The sequence below is a fragment of the Nycticebus coucang genome, chromosome X, assembly GCF_027406575.1.
Source record: "Nycticebus coucang isolate mNycCou1 chromosome X, mNycCou1.pri, whole genome shotgun sequence".
Lineage (NCBI taxonomy): Eukaryota > Metazoa > Chordata > Mammalia > Primates > Lorisidae > Nycticebus > Nycticebus coucang.
In genome coordinates this window covers 3,232,039-3,251,296 of record NC_069804.1, presented here as the reverse complement: position 1 = coordinate 3,251,296, position 19,258 = coordinate 3,232,039, and the positions used below count along the sequence as shown (strand labels likewise).

Here is a 19,258-nt window from a genome sequence, read left to right as displayed (position 1 = left end):
CTTGTCCGTAGCAGAGTTTTTGGGGGGAGAGCTTTGAGTTTTGCTGTCCAAACACCATTCAGACTGAAGGGACTAAGTGGCCCTTCTAGACTGAAACACAGGCTACGCCTCTCCCGTCATCTTTCCAACTACAGGGCTCCAGTGAGAATCCCCAGTGCCAAAGATAAAAAGAACAGAAGGAAGCTTTTATTCACAGAGAAACATGACCAGTTAAGTGACTTTTACATTTATCCAATGGGACTCTGATTTGCAGTGTCTGAGGGCAATATCTTGTCCATCCTATTCAAAGACTCATTTTTCTGGTCTGCCCAATAACCCAGGACCCATCCCGGTGGGGGCTGGGGAGGTGGGAAAGAACACCGCACATCCAATTGAATTATGCAACAATACCTCTGTACCTAAGCTACTGATATTATAATATGGTTTGGGGAGGCAAAAAACTGTTATAAACTCAAACATATTTGCTCCAAATGTCATCGCAAGCCATTTCAAAATAGTTCCCGGGAATTCAAGAGAACTATGTGTGCATCTGTGCGTGGGGTTTGGGGAAAATCTCCCTCCCCCCCCCCAAAAAAAAGAATTTCACTGAAATATCAACTCACAATTATGGCAGAGTAATAAGAAAAACGGGTTTATTTACCATGAGTGTGGGGAGAACCACAGAGTAATTACTAATATACCAAAGAGGCTCAGAAATTTTTGCAGCCTCCTTTTAGAGTTGAAGAGGGGTTCTGTTTCTGGGCTGTGGACTAAAATAAAATCTTAAGGGTCCCAACTCAGACTGACTGGAGCCCCTGTTGGGCAACAAGAACCTTAAAACTGAGTCACTGTTTTTTTTTTTTGTTTGTTTGTTTGTTTTTTCGCAACGGGTTTGCCGCCAGAACACAGGTGTTGTGAAAACCGCCCATATGATCCAAAATGGGGAAGGAAAAGACTCATATCAACATCGTTGTCATTGGACATGTAGATTCGGGCAAGTCCACCACTACTGGCCATCTGATCTACAAATGTGGTGGCATTGACAAGAGAACCATTGAAAAATTCGAGAAAGAGGCTGCTGAGATGGGAAAGGGCTCCTTCAAGTACGCGTGGGTCTTGGATAAACTGAAGGCTGAACGTGAGCGTGGTATCACCATTGATTTCTCCCTGTGGAAATTTGAGACCAGCAAATACTATGTTACTATCATTGATGCCCCAGGACACAGAGACTTTATCAAAAACATGATTACAGGCTCATCTCAGGCTGACTGTGCTGTCCTGATAGTTGCTGCTGGTGTTGGTGAATTTGAAGCTGGTATCTCAAAGAATGGGCGGACCCGTGAGCAGGCCCTTCTGGCTTACACACTGGGTGTGAAACAACTAATTGTTGGCATTAACAAGATGGATTCCACTGAGCCGCCCTACAGCCAGAAGAGATACGAGGAAATTGTTAAAGAAGTCAGCACTTACATTAAGAAAATTGGCTACGACCCTGACACAGTAGCATTCGTGCCAATTTCCGGTTAGAATGGTGACAACATGTTGGAGCCAAGTGCAAACATGCCTTGGTTCAAGGGATGGAAAGTCACCCGGAAGGATGGCAATGCCAGTGGAACCAGGCTGCTTGAAGCTCTGGATTGCATTCTGCCACCAACTCGTCCAACTGACAAGCCCTTGCGTCTGCCTCTGCAGGATGTCTACAAAATTGGTGGTATTGGTACTGTCCCTGTGGGCCGAGTGTTGAGACTGGTGTTCTCAAACCTGGCATGGTGGTCACCTTTGCTCCAGTTAATGTTACAACTGAAGTAAAGTCTGTTGAAATGCACCATGAAGCTTTGAGTGAAGCTCTTCCAGGAGACAACGTGGGCTTCAATGTCAAGAATGTGTCTGTCAAAGATGTTCGTTGTGGCAATGTTGCTGGTGATAGCAAAAATGACCCACCAATGGAAGCAGCTGGCTTCACTGCTCAGGTGATTATCCTGAACCATCCAGGCCAAATTAGTGCTGGCTACGCTCCTGTACTGGATTGTCACACAGCTCACATTGCCTGCAAGTTTGCTGAGCTGAAGGAAAAGATTGACCGCCGCTCTGGTAAAAAGCTGGAAGATGGCCCTAAATTCCTGAAATCCGGTGACGCCGCCATCATCAATATGGTTCCTGGCAAACCCATGTGTGTTGAGAGCTTCTCAGATTATCCTCCTCTGGGTCATTTTGCTGTTCGTGACCTGAGACAGACAGTTGCTGTTGGTGTCATCAAAGCAGTGGACAAGAAGGCTGCTGGAGCTGGCAAGGTCACCAAGTCTGCCCAGAAAGCTCAGAAGGCTAAATGAATATTATCTCTAATACCTGCCACACCAGTCTTAATCAGTGGTGGAAGAACGGTCTCAGAGCTGTTTGTTTCAATTGGCCATTTAAGTTTAATAGTAAAAGACTGGTTAATGATAACAATGCATCGTAAAACCTTCAGAAGGAAAGGAAAATGTTTTGTGGACCATTTGTTTCTTTTTGTGTGGCAGTTTTAAGTTATTAGTTTTTAAAATCAGTACTTTTTAATGGAAACAACATGACCAAAAATCTGTCACAGAATTTTGAGACCCATTAAAACAAAGTTTAATGAGAAAAAAAATAAAAAAAAACTGAGTCACTGGCCAGGAGAAAGGAGACCAGGCCTGCGTCATCCTGCCCCCTCCCTCCTTAGAGACGTCCTCTGTGACTCACTAACAGGCCCAAGGGTCTGCAAGATGCACCTGCAGGTCCCCAGTATACATACAGCAAACCAATTGAGTCAGTCCAGTACTTTGTCTTTAAGTAACAGACCCTATATCTTAAGGATTCCTTCCCCCCCCCACTCCCACTCCTGATCTTTTAGACAGAGCCTCACTCTTTCCGCCAATTGTCAGCTAAAGAACCTTTAAACCCACCTAGAACCTGTAAGCTCCCAGCTCCCAGACGTCCCACCCTATTGGGCCAAACCAATACATGTTTTCCACGGATTGGTTCCCATATTTAAAAAACCCACCACCTTGAGTCCTTGTGCTCAAGGCTTCTTGGGTGTGGCTCTGGGTCATGGTTCTAAAAGTTTCAGAAGAAACCTCCTTAAATGATTTTCTTTTACATTGTCGTCGGGGCAGGGCATGGTTACTAAAGAGGATAAAGAGACAGGGGAAACAGATGGATGATTGTTTTTGGAAACTAAATCATCCCAAAGCAGGTATTATCTTTAAAATGATTTGGGCCAAGTCTGGCTGCATTCTTTGTTTTCTTTCCTGCACTGTATTGAGAGAACAGGGAAGGAGTGAAAAATCCCTTGTTGTTTTGCTGGGGGCATCTGATTTATGCAATAGAGGAGAAAATCCTTCCAAGGGTCTGTTGATATCAAAGAGACTTTAATTCAAAATACTCTTTTTTTTTTTTGTTTTTTTTTTGAGACAGAGTCTCACTGTGTCACCCTCGGTAGAGTGCTATGGCATCACAGCTCACAGCTCTTTGGGCTTAAGTGATTCTCTTGCCTCAGCCTCCCAAGTAGCTGGGACTACAGGCACCCGCCACAACGCCCAGCTATTTTTTGTTGCAGTTGTCATTGTTGTTTAGCAGGCCCAGGCCGGGTTCAAACCCAGCTCTCTTGGTGAATTGTGGCTGGCGCCCTAACCACTGTGCTACAGGCGCCAAGCCTCAAAATACTCTTTCTAGTAAGGAGTCAAGTTATGGAGTGAATTTCCTGATACTCCGATCTTCCGTGAGTGATGCCACAAGGATCAGGACAGGGACTGTTTGGGAGAGTTGCCACAAATCAGAAAACATAGAAAATTAGTCCGAAAGAAAAACATCAAAGGCTCAAAGACAGTTACCTATAAAATGCTACAGTGGCCCTCCTGGTAGGGTGAAGGAGGAGCAAGCCTAAGTCCATTTTGTTGTAACTCTTATTCCTGAGAATCAGGTGGGAGGGAAAGCAGGCCTGACTCCATTCTGTACATCGTTACATTTTATTGCTAAAAAAAATAATAAATAAATAAAAGATTCGGCTTGCCTCCCCGTCCATTGCATGGTATTTTAAGTGTACCTGGTTACAACTGTTAGAATGATTAATATTGTGTAGAAAGTCACTACCTACCCTCGTGACAGCAGCCCTCTGATGATGTTAAGGTGGTGTTCAAACATCCGTATATGATATTGAAATGTTAAAAGAACAAGCTTGACTCCATTTTACTATTACTCCCTTTCACCTTCAAAACTAGTTCCTCTCGTTTGCCCTCCCATTGTGTAACTGTAAATGCATTTGCTTGTGATTGTGGCCCTAGTGATAACAGCTTTCTATGATCATGCCCTTTAGGACCCTGACCTGTAAGTTCTCCTCCCTGCATTTCCCCCCAAGGACATTGTGGTTTGTACCTATTTTGTAAGGAAGAAAAATTACTCACTGCTCTTGTGACCCTAGCATTGTGTAAAATGACTAACCTCCCTACCCTTGGGATTTCCCCTACCCCTTTCACTGCTATTTTCACTTCTGTAATAATGCTTCCTTGCCCCCTGGAAAAGTTTTGCCCAATAAAAACCAGAACCACAGACAGCTCCGGGCTGCTCTTAGAAACCCCATGTTGGGACACTGAGGCATTCCCCGGCCAGCTCTTCAATAAAAGGACTCCTCTTTAAATTTGACGTGTCTGGCTATGTGGTCTTTGAAAGCCTACAAAGGGAATCTCACCAAGCCTTGGAGAATCAGAGGTTCCCAAAATAAAATAGTGCCAACCTCAGAACTAACAAGAATGGCCAGGAGAGAATCTGATGAAAGTTATTAAATAATATTCTAGAGAATAATTGTTTTTTTCTTTTGCTGTCAGGGATAGCTCCATAACCAGGTACCAAGAGGCAAGGATGTTCTGAATGCTTGGCGTGCCTGTAGTAATAAGCAGGAATAGTGAAAGAAAACAAAACGGAACAAAAAACAAACAAAAAAAATCCAGAAAGATAAGCAGAGTCTTGGAACAGAAGGATGAAAAGTAAATGTGAGTGTTTTAGGGGCAGGACTAATTTAGAGAATGGAACAGTTAGGCAGCCTTATTATGTTTCTGCATTTTTTCTTCATATCCCTTATTTTTTTTTTATTTAGGAGAGAGCCATGCTTGACTACTTGGTAATAATGTTAACCAATATGTTAAGTTGTTGCCTCCATTAGAGAAAACGTAACCATGCTGATATTGTTAGACCGAGTGATGCAATAGTAATATTTAATAGTAATAGTACTAATAATAGTAACATTCCACAAAGGACGTTATCTTTCATGCCCATAATGCATCCCCCCTTCCAATCTGTGGATACGAAAAGTCTCCCCACCCAGCTTTGTAATTCATTATGCTGCTTGATGTCATAAAAAACCCACCAGTCCTAGTGAGTCTGGATAATTCATTGAATGTTACTATAGTGATTTGACCTGGAATAAGATTCATCCAAATTTTAAACTCCAGAACCTGTGAATTTGGACAAAGGGTCTTTGCAAAGATAATTTTAAGGTAAAAAGTTGAGATCACGCTGTATTAGGTTGAGCCCTGAACCCAGTGACAGGTGTCCTCCTAAGAGACAGCAGAGGAAACACAGACTCAGAGGAGAAGCCATGTGGAGACGGAGGCAGAGACTGGAGTGATGTGGACACAAGCCCAGAGACGCCTGGAGCCCCCAGGAGCTGGGAGAGGCAGGAAAGAGTCTCCCCTGGGGGCTGTGGAGGGAACTGGATACTATAAGTTAATGAGTTGAATGAGGACCCCAAAATATATGACCATTTTAGGAAAACCTATGAATAGAACAGAATTTGGCAATGGAGTCTCTGCAGATGTGATTGTTGAGGCATCTTAAGAGGAGACCATCCTGGATTAGGGAGGGCCCTAAACCCAGTGACAGGTGTCCTTCTAAGAGACAACAGAGGAGACACAGACACTGAGGAGAAGCCACGTGGAGACGGAGGCAGAGACTGGAGTGATGTGGCCACAAGCCCAGGGACGCCTGGAGCCCCCAGAAGCTGGGAGAGGCAGGAAGGAGCCTAACTCGGGGTCTGTGGAGGGAGTGGCCCTGAGACACCTGCCCTGGGCTCCGTGCCTGGGGGAGGATAAATTCCTGTTGTTTAAGCCATGTGACTTACAGTATTTAGTTATCACAGCCCAGGAAATGTATGTACTCTGTCCAACATGAAACTATAAGTATTAGTTTGAATTTGAAATTAAAACAGTGTTCAAAAGCTGGTGGTATTAAAGTGTGACAAACATACATATATTCTTAAAAAGAAAAGAAAAATCTTTTTCCACAAATAGTGTTAGAAGAATTGGTCCTCCAACATGCAAAAAATAATGAGAGTGGGCATAAACTCTATACCCTTTATTAAAAGTTAACTCAGAATGGATGGCAGACCAAAACATAAGGTGCATAACTACAAAACTCCTAGAAAATGTACACAGGAGAAAAATGGGCAAACAGCACATAGTCTCTGAACACAGCACAAAATTACTCACCAATAAAAAGAAGTGAAACTCTGGCACGTGACACTGTACAGATGACCCTGGAAAATGTCATTCAAATTAGAATAAGCCTTGGCGGCGCCTGTGGCTCAAAGGAGTAGGACGCCGGCCCCATATGCTGGGGGTGGCGGGTTAAAACCAGCCCCAGCCAAAACCTGCAAAAAAAATAATAATAATAATTAAAAAATAGAATAAACCAGACACACAAGGTCGCAAAGTGTGTGATTCTGTGTACATGAAATGTTCAGAATAGGCAAATCTGTGGAGACAGAATTCCTATCAGTGGTTACCAGGGCTTGGGAGGTGGGGGGCCAAATGGGAAGTGATTACTTAATGAGTAGGGGGTCTTCTTTTGGGTTGACACAAAATGTTTTGAAAGTAGATAGTGGTAGTGGCTGGACATTGAAAATGTACTAAATCCAACAAATCTGTCTGTTTTTTGAATGTTTGAGCCATCTCTTTTTTTTTTTTTTTATTGTTTCAGGTTAATTGAAGGTACAAAAAATTAGGTTACAATGTTTGCATTTGTTAGGTAAAATCCCTCTTATAATTGTGTCCCACCCCCCACAAGGTGTGCCCTACACCCCCAAACTGGGCCCATTAAGGACACAACAAGTAAAGCAAAAAGACAACCTTCAGAATGGGGAAAGATATTTGCAGGGCATGAATCTGGCAAACGGTTGACAACTAGAATCTACAGAAATCTCAAATTAAATAACAAAGTAAGAGTAAACAATCCCATCTGCCACTGGGCAAGAGATATGATAGAACCTTCTCTCATGAAGACAAACAAATGGCTGATAAACATTTGAAAAAATGCTCATTGTCCCTGATCATCAAAACCATCTCTATAGCTTGAGATTAAAGATGGCGGCCGAGTAACAGCTTCCCTGCAACTGGGAACAGCGAGTCTGGGGAGACAAGACTCCAGGCATCTCTGGTCAGTGGGATCTGCCTATAATCATCCCTTTGAGGATACAGGGAGCCAGCAAGGGACTTCTGGACCCCAAGAGGAGGACAAAAACAGTGGAAAACTGGAAAGTGGTTGCATGTGTTCAATCGACCTCATCATGCCAGCAAACATAAATACAAGCAGCAGTGAGACTGCAAACTGGAAAGGCCTTACCTGTGAACTGTTTCAGTATTCTTGGACTTGGCACTCAGTTGAACTGCTGTGGGGAGAGCTTGAGCAGGAGTGTGGAGAACTTTGGGCATTCTCTGGGGCCCCAGACTGAGCCACTGAGCAGGGCGCAGGAAGCCATTGTGAAAGAACTGCCCCGGCAAGCTCCGCCCTCAGGGTCTCAGAGCAAGGATTGGGTGGGTCAAAGTAACCTACTGACTGAGCAGCCTAAAGGCGGGGACTGAGCTGCCTTACAGCCTTAATCCTTAGGGGCAGAGTGAGATGGTTTTGGCACACTGGAGCCTTGGGCTGTTGCCCTGGGTAGAGTCCCGTGATGTCACAGCTCATAGCAACCTCAAACTCCTGGGCTTGGCACCGCCCAGACCTCCATAAGAGCTGTACAGCGACCCCCGATGGGTGACCCGCACCCACCGGGCATCTGCATTCCCTAACCAGGAACTGCGGGAACCATGCAACCCTGCGTCCTACCTCTTGTGTCCTCCCAGCTTCCACACTAGCCTGTTCATCTGGACAGGGACTCTGGTAGCTGCTTGACCTTTGGAGCCCTCCCTGCCTCTGCACAGAGCTCTTCTCCTGGCCAGAGACTGCTGGAGCCTTGGGCTGTCTGTGCCAAAGTCACTGGGCAGCTGGCACTCCCAGAACCGTGCGCACCACGTCCAGCCCTATTGCTGGATCCGGCTATGTCACAAACCGGAGCTACTTCCACAACCAGAACTCCCTAGCCAGAGCAGCCCCAGAGGAACTACAAAGGGTCACTCCCTACAAAGATCCAGCAACAATAGAGTGATCCCGCTGGGGTCTAATCTTGGAGAGACACCTACCCAACTCTGAGGACAGCCAGAGGCAACGGTGAAAAACAACCATGAGGTGAAATCAACAGAAAAACTCTGGCAATATGAATAATCAGAGTAGATCAACTCCCCCAAGGATCAATGGGGCAGAAACAGCACAAGATCCCATGAACAAACAAATAGCTGAGATGTCAGAAATTGAATTCAAGATCTGGATAGCAAACAAGATTGAATTAGAATTCCAAAAGTTATCTCAAGCATTCAATGGATTCAAAGACCAAATGACCAAAGATTTTGACACATTGAGACAAGAAGTTGCATCCCTCAAAGATCTGAGAAACACAGTAGAATCCCTCAGGAACAGAATGGAGCAAGCAGAAGAAAGGATTTCTGACATTGAAGACAAAGCTTTCGAATGCTCCCAAACCCTCAAAGAAGAAGAGAAATGGAGGGCAAAAACAGATCACTCTCTCAGAGAGCTCTCGGATAATTCGAAGAAAACCAATATTTGTCTTATAGGGATCCCCGAAAGTAACAAAGTGGCTTCACAAGGCACAGAGTCTCTTCTCCATGAGATTATGAAGGAGAACTTTCCAGACATGACAAGAGATTCCGAAATTCAGATAGCAGACAGTTTCAGAACTCCAGCACGACTCAACCCAAATAAGACATCCCCGAGACACATCATAATCAATTTCACTAAAGTTAATATGAAGGAGAAAATTCTGAAAGCTGCCAGATGAAAGAAAACCATTACCTACAAGGGGAAAAATATCAGAATAACTGCAGATCTCTCTGCTGAAACTTTTCAAGCTAGAAGAGGATGGTCATTGACTTTTAATCTCCTAAAACAAACTAACTTTCAACCCAGAATCCTGTACCCAGCTAAACTGAGCTTCATTTATGATGGAGAAATTAAATACTTCAACGACATTCACATGTCGTTGAGGAAATTTGCCACAACTAAACCAGCTCTCCAGGACATTCTCAGACCTATCCTCCACAAAGACCAGCATAATTCTCCACCACAAAAGTAAACCCACCCAAAAACTTCTTGATCAAATTCCAACTTCCACAGTCACAAAAGGATTAAAAATGTCCACTGGTCTCTTGAAAGGCTTATCAATACTCTCAATTAATGTGAATGGTTTAAATTGTCCTCTAAAGAGGCATAGGTTGGTGGACTGGATATAAAAACTCAAGCTAGATATCTGCTGCATCCAAGAATCACATCTTACATTAAAAGACAGATATAGACTCAAGGTGAAGGGATGGTCATCTATATTCCAGGCAAATGGAAAGCAGAAAAAAGCAGGCGTTGCAATCCTGTTTGCAAATGCAATAGGCTTTAAACCAACCAAAATAACTAAGGATAAGGATGGACAATTCATATTTGTTAAAGGTAATACTCAATATGATGAGATCTCAATTATTAATATTTATGCACCCAACAACAATGCACCTCAATTTATAAGAGAAACTCTAAGAGACATGAGCAACTCGATTTCCTCCACATCCATAGTAGTTGGAGATTTTAACACCCCTTTAGCAGTGCTGGATAGATCCTCCAAAAAGAAGCTAAGCAAAGAAATTTTAGATTTAAACTTAACCATTCAACATCTGGGCTTAACAGACATCTACAGAACATTTCATCCCAAAAAAACTGAATACACATTCTTCTCATCAGCCCACGGAACATACTCCAGAATCGACCACATCCTAGGCCACAAATCTAACCTCAGCAAATTTAAAAAAAATAGAAATTATTCCTTGCATCTTCTCAGACCATCATGGAATAAAAGTTGAACTAAATAACAACAAGAACCCACATACCCATACAAAACCATGGAAGCTAAACAACCTTATGCTGAAGGATACATGGGCTATACACGAGATTAAGAAGGAAATCACCATATTTTTGGAACAAAACAACAATCAAGACACGAATTACCAGAACCTCTGGGATACTGCAAAGGCATTCCTAAGAGAGAAATTTATAGCACTGCAAGCCTTCCTCAAGAAAACGTAAAGAGAAGAAGTCAATAACTTAATGGAACATCTCAAACAACTGGAGAAAGGAGAACACTTCAACCCCAAATGCAGCAGAAGAAAAGAAATAACCAAAATCAGAGCAGAATTAAATGAAATTGAAAACAAAAGAATTATACAACAGATCAATAAATCCAAAAGCTGGTTTTTTGAAAAGATCAATAAAATAGATAAACCTTTGGCCAACCTAACCAGGAAAAAAAGAGTAAAATCTCTAATTTCATCAATCAGAAATGATAATGATGAAATAACAACAGACCCTTCAGAAATTCAAAAAATCCTTAACGAATACTACAAGAAACTCTACTCTCACAAATATGATAATCTGAAAGAAGTCGACCAATACCTGGAAGCACGCCACCTACCAAGACTTAGCCAGAACGAGGTGGAAATGTTGAGCAGGCCTATATCAAGTTCTGAAATAACATCAACTATACAAAATCTCCCTAAAAAGAAAAGCCCAGGACCAGATGGCTTTATGTCAGAATTCTACCAAACATTTAAAGAAGAACTAGTACCTATACTACTAAACCTCTTCCAAAATATAGCAAAAGAAGGAATATTACCCAGCACATTCTACGAAGCAAACATCACCTTGAACCCCAAACCGGGGAAAGACCCAACAAGAAAACAAAATTATAGACCAATATCACTAATGAATATAGATGCTAAAATACTCAATAAGATCCTAACAAACAGAATCCAACAACACATCAAAAAAATTATACACCATGGCCAAGTCAGATTTATCCCAGGGTCTCAAGGCTGGTTCAGTATACGTAAATCTGTAAATGTAATTCAACACATAAACAAACTTAAAAATAAAGACCATATGATTCTTTCAATTGAGGCAGAAAAGCTTTTGATAATATCCAGCATCCCTTCATGATCAGAGCACTTAAGAAAATTGGTATAGAAGGGACATTTCTTAAACTAATAGAGGCCATCTACAGCAAACCCACAGCCAATATCGTACTGAATGGAGTTAAATTGAAATCATTTCCACTTAGATCAGGAACCAGGCAAGGTTGCCCATTGTCTCCATTGCTCTTTAACATTGTAATGGAAGTTTTAGCTATTGCAATTAGGGAAGAAAAGGCAATCAAGGGTATCCACATAGGGTCAGAAGGGATCAAACTTTTACTCTTCGCAGATGATATGATCGTATATCTGGAAAACACTAGGGATTCTACTACAAAACTTTTAGAAGTGATCAAGGAATATAGCAATGTCTCAGGTTCAAAATCAACACCCATAAATCTGTAGCCTTTATATATACCAACAATAACCAAGCCGAACAAACAGTCAAGGACTCTATTCCTTTCACAGTAGTGCCAAAGAAGATGAAATATTTGGGAGTATACCTAATGAAGGACGTGAAAGATCTTTACAAAGAGAACTATGAAACGCTAAGAAAAGAAATAGCTGAAGATGTTAACAGATGGAAAAACATACCATGCTCATGGCTGGGAAGAATCAACATTGTTAAAATGTCCATACTGCCCAAAGCAATATATAATTTTAATGCAATTCCTATTAAAGCTCCATTGTCATACTTTAAGGATCTTGAAAAAATGATACTTTGTTTTATATGGAATCAGTAAAAACCTCGAATAGCCAAAACATTACTGAGCAATAAAAACAAAGCAGGAGGAATCACGCTACCAGAGCTGAGACTGTACTATAAATCCATAGTGATCAAAACAGCATGGTACTGGCACAAAAGCAGAGAAGTAGATGTCTGGAACAGAACAGAGAACCAAGAGATGGATCCAGCTACCTACCATTATCTGATCTTTGACGAGCCAATTAAAAACATTCAGTGGGGAAAAGATTCCCTATTTAACAAATGGTGCTGGGTAAACTGGCTGGCAACCTGTAGAAGATTGAAACTGAACCCACACCTTTCACCATTAACTAAGATAGACTCTCACTGGATAAAAGATTTAAACTTAAGATATGAAAGTATAAAAATACTTGAAGAAAGTGCAGGGAAAACTCTTGAAGGAATCGGCCTGGGTGAATATTTTATGAGGAGGACTCCCGAGGCAATTGAAGCAGTATCAAAAATACACTACTGGGACCTGATCAAACTAAAAAGCTTCTGCACAGCCAAGAACATCTAAGTAAAGCAAGCAAACAGCCCTCAAAATGGGAGAAAATATTTGCAGGTTATACCTCCGATAAAGCTCTAATAACCAGAATCCACAGAGAACTCAAATCTATTAGCAAGAAAAGAAGACGTGACTCCATTTCAGGGTGGGCAAGGGACTTAAAGAGAAACTTCTCTAAAGAAGACAGACGCAAAATCTACAAACACCTGAAAAAAAGCTCATCATCCTTAATCATCAGAGACATGCAAATCAAAACTACTCTGAGATATCACCTAACCCCAGTAAGAGTAGCCCACATTACAAAATCCCCAAACCAGAAATGTTGGCGTGAATGTGAAGGAAAGGGCACACTTCTACACTGCTGGTGGGAATGCCCACTAATACGTTCCTTCTGGAAGGATGTTTGGAGAACACTTAGAGACCTAAAAATAGACCTGCCATTTGATCCTATAATTCCTTTACTAGTTTTATACCCAGAAGACCAAAAGTCACAATATAACGAAGACATCTGTACCAGAATGTTTATTGCAGCCCAATTCATAATTGCTAAGTCATGGAAGAAGCCCAAGTGCCCATCAACCCACAAATGGACTAGCAAATTGTGGTACATGTATACCATGGAATACTATGCAGCCTTAAAGAAAGATGGACACTTTACCTCTTTCATGTTTACATGGATGGAGCTGGAACATAGTCTTCTTAGCAAAGTATCTCAGGAATGGAAGAAAAAGTATCCAATGTACTCAGCCCTACTATGAAGCTAAATTATAGCTTTCACATGAAGGCCATAACCCAATTATATCACAAGACTATGGGGAAAGGGCCAAGGAAGGGGAAGGGAGGGGGGGCGGTTTTGGTGGAGGGAGGGTAATGGGTGGGGCCACATCTATGGTGCATCTTTGAATGGGTACAGGCGATTGCACTAATGTACACAGCTATGATTTCACAATAAAAAAAACCGTCTTTATATTTTTGTTTTTATTTCTGAATATCACAGAGCTACACGTTTTGGTTACATAAATAGTTTTGGGTACATCAGGTTACGGTTATTACATGTGGTCTATACCCAGAAAGTGTGCATTACACCTGTTGGGTGTGAGTTAGCCCCACTCCTCCTCCACCTCCGCCATTTAATTGATTATTGTTTTGTTTTGTTTTTTGTTTGTGGGGGGCGTTTGCAGTTTTTGGCAGGGGCCAGGTTTGAACCTACCACCTCCTGTATATGGGGCCAGTGCCTACTCCTTTGAGCCACAGGCATTGCCCTGATTATCATTGGTTTTTATTTCACTATGTGCAATAGTGCTGATTGACAAGTTCCAATTTAGGATTGAGTACCTGTGGTGTGCGTTGTTCCCATCAGTGTAATGGCCAGCAAAGACATGAAAATACGCTCAACATTCTCATCATTAGGGAAATACAAACCAGCTCCACGGTGAGATATCACCTAACTCTGGTGAGAATGTTCTCAGCAAAAAGTCCCTATCGGAAACAGATACTGGCATGGATGTGGAAAGAAAGAAACATTTAGACAGGGCTGGTGAGGCTGCAAACTCATACAACATGTATGGAAGAGGCTCGGCACCCATAGCACAGTGGCTATGCTGCCAGCCACATGCCCCAAGGGTGGCGTGTTCAAACCTGGCCCACGCCAGCTAAAATAACAATGATAACTGCAATAAAAAAATAGCTGGGTATTGTGGTGGGCACCTGTAGTCCCTGGATACCGACACAAAGGTCTCTTAAATGCTTAATTGTAGATTACATGAAATTCACCTCAAAAGACAGCAAAAAATATATATTCTGATAAAAAAACAAAATGAGACATCTGAAATTCCTTTCAAGTCCAAATGTCTGCAAAGCTGTGTCTTGAGATTGCACTGTACCCAAAGGCAGGTGATTTTAACTTCACTTTGTTCTCCAATCTCAAAGATTTTAATGAACACAATATGTTGGAAATGGTGGCAGACGTCACAGGAGAAGTGGGGTTTGTGAACAGGAGAAGCAAGATCTCCCTCTACAAAGTGGGATCTGTGAACAATAGTATCAGACACGCCCCATCCCCTGCCCACGCCCCAGGTAGAAAATACAAAGTCTCAGGTTCTTCTCTGCTGAATCCGACTTGGCATTTCCACAAGATCCTGAGCCAACAGTAGCCCTTACGTTAAAGTTTGACAAGTGCTGTCCTAAGCGTATTTAGTTTATCTCTGGTAAGAGTTCATAAGAAACCTACTCAAGCATACAGTTAATTCACCGTTTCCTCATTATTTTGTGTTCTATTTGAATCCCCCTAGACACCCCCTTCTAGCCCTGTTTTATCATTTCTCTAATTGCCAACAAACACTTTTGGAAGATTCATGGTTACTGTTCACATACGTAGAACACGAGAGCCCTAAAGATGGGGGCACATTCAACAAGACTATCTCTCAAGATAAATGCATATTCTATTTAGCACAGGGACATTAAAAATTCTCTCCCGGGGTGTTTATTTCCCAGAAGGTAGACACTCAAATAAACAGACTACATCTTCACCTACAAAATGAAGTCCATTTTATCTTAACTTTAATTCAATGCCACTGTTTCGTTTAGATAATTAAAAACAATCTTTTTAATTTGGGAAAATATAATCATTTGAGGTACTGTTCACAAGGTTCCCGAAGTAATTAGTTTTATGCATTGTTTTTTTGTCTGAGTTCTGAAAAAAAAAAAAAGTTCTTTAGTACTTACTTCATAATGAAAGTAATTAATAAACTTTAAATTTTTTAGCATCAGGCTGAAATGAACACTGATTTGCTCTTTAATGTTTAATCTTATGTTTTATTAGAAGACAGAAAAGATTAAGCTATGAATAATTGTAATAATATGAACAGCCCTTTCTTAAGTGATTTTAGAAGAGTAAAAAATGCCCTGAATGGTATATTTATGTACGACATGAGTAATTAATACACGAATAACACTCAGGGTCTCAGAATAACTTCTATAAATAAAAGCAACCCTGTAGAAAATGGAGAAAATATTTGGGCAGGCTTTCTGGAAAAGAAAACCAGAAAAGCTACATTGGGTTTGTAAATATCTAACAAAACCAAACAAACAAAGTGAATACACAGTTTTAGTTTTAGGGCACTCGACAGAGACAGAATAGTTCCTTTGAATAGATTTACATATTCAACCACATACCAGATCACAAACAAAATTTCAGTTTATTTTCAAGAATCAATAGTTTGCACATTTGCTCATTGATGGTAATGCAGTTGAGTTATACTTTTGCAAGAAAAGATCACTTTTTTTTTTTTTAACCAGACAAAATGTATATTTGGAACAATCGAATATGTAATCTGAATTCATTCTTGGTTTACAAACACAATCAGACAGGGTTTTGCTCAGACAATGATCTAAACATTAAGGGAATTAAAAGAATGATCATTTGAGGTCCACAGTATTGTCCTAGTGAACAGGTTGGGTTGGGTTCCGCAGGGTGGCTCTTCTGCACACCCAACGCAGGCCCATCAGGAGGCGGACATCAGGTATCTCCTGGGGACAGGATGATATTAATCCTCAGGGTGTTGATCTAGGATCCTTCTCAAAGTGATCTCAGGTTCCAAGAAGGCAAACATGGGAGCCTCAAAACCTCCTGTGGGATGAGCCCAAAGCTCCTACCTTACTCACTCAAAGTAAATCACAGGATAATTTCATAGTCCACAGGGATGAAAAATTCACAGTTAGAAACTACCACAAGCTATGTAATCAATACAACTAAAATGCAAAATGACTCTTATGCTCTTAGTATAATTTGAGACTGAGAGAAATAGTACAGCAATCAACCTACTAGCTAGAGAAGATTTCTTTTCTCTACATTAAAAAATTTTGCATTATAGCCTTTGAATTGTTTTTATTGTTGTACCTTAATTTTCTCTTTGTATAATTCACCTTTAAAAAATCGTTTTTAAAAACCTGTTGAATCCAAATCTGTGAATATTATAGGCTTCTTAGACAGAAACATCATCTTAAAGGCAGGAATCTATATGGAAAAATATTTGGAGATTCCATAAATTAATGCAAAACTTTCCTACATTTGTCTTATGGAGAAATATTTTCAAATGGAAAATAATTATTACTGCATCTCTGGTTATCCAAAGATTCAGAAATGCTAATGAAACAGTTTCCCTCTGAGGACATTAGATTTGAGAATTGCCCTTTTCTTTGTTTATTTTGGCAGTTTCTGGCCAGGGCTGGGTTTGAACCCACCACCTCCAGTACATGGGGCTGGCGCCCTACTCCTTTGAGCCACAGATGCTGCTCCCTTTTCTTTTTTTTTTCCTTTGTTTTTTTTTTTTTGCACCTTAGGATTTTAAATATTGCCCCTTTCCCAGGCACGTCTGTGTTTTATTTGAGATCTGCCTTTAGCTGTAAAATACACACGTTAACTGAAGCCAAAAGCGTAAAAGTCTCTAGACGCAGCTTAAATGCTGACTTGCAAAATTAAAGGAGATAATTTTGCTAAATCAGCTTGAATTTTAATGGTCATTTAAAAATATTATTTCATTTGCCCCAGAGAAATTTGTTAGGCAGCTTTATGGCTCGCTGACTTTGATGTTGGAATAAAATACTAATTACGGAAGGTTTTTTTTTTTTTTAATTTGGTTTTCATTTCTTTTTTTTTAATTTTTTTAATTTTATTTATTTATTTTTATTAAATCATAGCTGTGTACATTAGTATGATCATGGGGCACCATACAGTTGGTTCATAGATCGTTTGACACATTTTCATCACACTAGTTAACATAGCTTTCGTAGCATTTTCTTAGTTATTTTGCGGAAGATTTTAATCTCAAACATAATCTACTGCAACCACAGAACTTTCTCCAGGACGGGAAGCTAAGAGAATTGTTATAAAGTTGTATTTGCAAACCTAATGATTCTCAGTAATTTTCAAGAACAGAAAACGTTGTTACTTGGGTTAATTGTAGTTGCCTTGTTGTACAGTACATACATTTCTTGAACTTATTTTATTATTATTATTTTTTTTTAGAGACAGAGTCTCATTTTATTACCCCTGGTAGAGTGCAGTAGTATCACAGCTCACAGCAACCTCCAGCTCTTGGGCTTAAGCGATTCTTTTGCCTCAGCCTCCTAAGTAGCTGGGACTACAGGCACCTGCCACAACGCCCGGCTATTTTTTGTTATTGTTTTTGTTGTTGCAGTTTGTCCAGAGCCAGGTTTGAACCCGCCACCCTCGGTATATGGGGCTGGTGCTCTACTCACTGAGCCACAGGCGCTGCCCTCTTAAACTTACTTTTTAATTGAAATTTGTATCCTTCAAATGAACTGTAACAGCTTACGTATACGTGTGTGCGCTTGCATACATGTGTATGCACACAGAGGGTGCAAGAAAACATGCGCACGTTTTAAGAAGGGGAAAAACCTCTGCTAAAAATTAGAATACTCAAGTCACTTTTCACCTCTGTAATTACAAGAGATACAAGATACCAGATGACAAATGTTATCCGTATATACAGAGTATTCCAAGAGTACAGTTTTCTCCTTTCTTAAAATGTGCATATATTTTTTGGCACCCTGTGTATATATGTGTGTGTTTTCCCTGACTTTTCTGTGTGTGTATATACATATATATAGTATTTATTTGTATACAAATACATATATGTGTGTGTATGGATATATGGTGTGTGTATATATATACATGAGTAGGGTTTGCTCTAACTTCAATATAAATATGTCTGTATCTTAATATGCATGCATTAACATAAATGTCTGTATCTTAATATGCATGCATTAATATAAATATGTCTGTATCTTAATATGCATGCATACCTGTGTGTGACGTTTGATATATATAATATGTATATGTTGCATAGACATAAATATTTTTGACATTTCCAATAAACAAATAAAGTGACTTTGGCAGATTTGGAGAAAATATTTAGAAAACAGAATGCAGGGCAAGAGTTGATATTCATTATTTGAAATGTCCCTCCATATACGAAGAAAAATTTTTAAAAGCAGAACAATAAAAAATCAAGATGGTCATGGTTTTGTATAAATAATGGACATTCATTTTTAAAAGGGGTAATATCCCATGTGGGTTGGAGCAAATGGTTATGTATGTATTTGGACACATATGTGTTCGTTAGAATATATCGTAATGAAGATAAATATACAAGGGTGGACAATTAAGTTCATAAACTCGTCCTAGAAAAAGTGCTACACGTCTCATTGCTGAATCTTCCAATGGTTACCTTCAGGGCACTTTTTTCTAGATTGTGAACTTAATTGTCAGGTCATATTTATGTATGTATCATGATTGCCTTCAACCACGTGGAATATTACAATTTGTGCAGTTTTTGTGAAGAACTCAATTTCCTCTTACTGAAGAATTACTGTTCAGGCTCAGCACCTGAGGCTCAAATGGCTAAGGCGCCAGCCACATACACCTGAGCTGGCGGGTTCGAATCCAGCCCAGGACCGCCAAACAACAATGAAATAGCAACCAAGAAATAGCTGTGCATTGTGGCGGGTGCCTGTGGTCCCAGCTACTTGGGAGGCAGAGGCAGGAGACTCGCTTAAGCCCAGGAGTTGGAGATTGCTGTGAGCTGTGACGCCACAGCACTCTACCCAGGGCCACAGCTTGAGGCTCTGTCTCAAAAAACAAAAAAGAAAAGAAAGAGT

At 40.6% G+C, this 19,258-nt stretch overlaps 1 pseudogene across 1 annotated transcript; it reads left to right on the top strand.

The window, feature by feature from the left end:
• The first annotated feature begins 853 nt into the window (after positions 1–853).
• On the top strand, positions 854–2,605 carry LOC128577838 (elongation factor 1-alpha 1-like; annotated as a pseudogene). Its single transcript, XR_008377635.1, has one exon. The product of XR_008377635.1 is annotated as an elongation factor 1-alpha 1-like (transcript).
• The last annotated feature ends 16,653 nt before the right edge of the window (positions 2,606–19,258 follow it).